At 54.8% G+C, this 839-nt stretch overlaps 1 non-coding gene across 1 annotated transcript; it reads right to left on the bottom strand.

Annotated features, from left to right (window-relative positions):
- Positions 1-358: 358 nt before the first annotated feature.
- On the bottom strand, positions 359-430 carry TRNAA-CGC (transfer RNA alanine (anticodon CGC)). Its single transcript has one exon. It is a non-coding gene; the product is annotated as a tRNA-Ala (tRNA).
- Between the last annotated feature and the right edge of the window lie 409 nt (positions 431-839).

Below are 839 nucleotides of genomic sequence, written 5' to 3' on the forward strand. Positions count from 1 at the left end.
CCTCCTCCTCCTCCTCCACCTCCTCCTCCTCCACTTCCTCCTCCTCCTCCTCCTCCTCCTCCTCCTCTTCCTCTTCCTCCTCCCCCCTGCCCCGTTCTTTTCTTTCCCGCTCTTTTTAGGGGGACCTTTACTGCGGCTGCAGATTTAGAGCTTGCACAGGAGATGCTAATGAATGTCTTTGCATTTCTTTCTTTGCCCGTCCGTGAATGCCCGCGTCCCCGGTGGCAGGCACCAAGGCCTCCATCGGGAGAGTAAAGCATTGAAGGTAATTATTTGATTCGTGTCCTTTATCACGGCAGTCAGAGAATTGGAACAAAGTCGAGGTCGAAAAAAGAATGCAAAAGAAAGAAAACACGAGTGGAGGAGCCGGGGTTTGAACCCGGGACCTCGTACATGCGAAGCACGCGCTCTACCACTGAGCTACACCCCCAGCCACCAGAAGGGGCTTCATGGAGCATCTATAATGTGGATCCCTCCCCGCCCCTTCCCCCTCCCCCTCCCCCGCCTCCAGCTTCCTGCTCTCGTTTCCTGCCCGTTGGGGAAAGTCCCCTGCGTTGAATCAAGCCGGTTATGAAATGACTGAACCGGTCGTAGGACTTTCCCGTTCGCTTTAGAGTGAAAAGGACTTTCTTTCTCCGGGAGAGGCCGAGAATTTCCAGCACACATCCCTGCAGGGCTGGATCGCTGCCATGCCAGCATGCATTTTGCAGCCGACCTCGAGAATTATTCTTACAAAGAATTTCTGAGGCCGGTGGGGTCGGGGGGCGGGGAGCGGGGCGGGTCAAGACCTCGATTCCTCCAACTTCGAACAATTTTTATTTTTTCCCTTCCAGACTAGG

The sequence above is a fragment of the Sorex araneus genome, chromosome 2, assembly GCF_027595985.1.
Source record: "Sorex araneus isolate mSorAra2 chromosome 2, mSorAra2.pri, whole genome shotgun sequence".
NCBI classification, from domain to species: domain Eukaryota; kingdom Metazoa; phylum Chordata; class Mammalia; order Eulipotyphla; family Soricidae; genus Sorex; species Sorex araneus.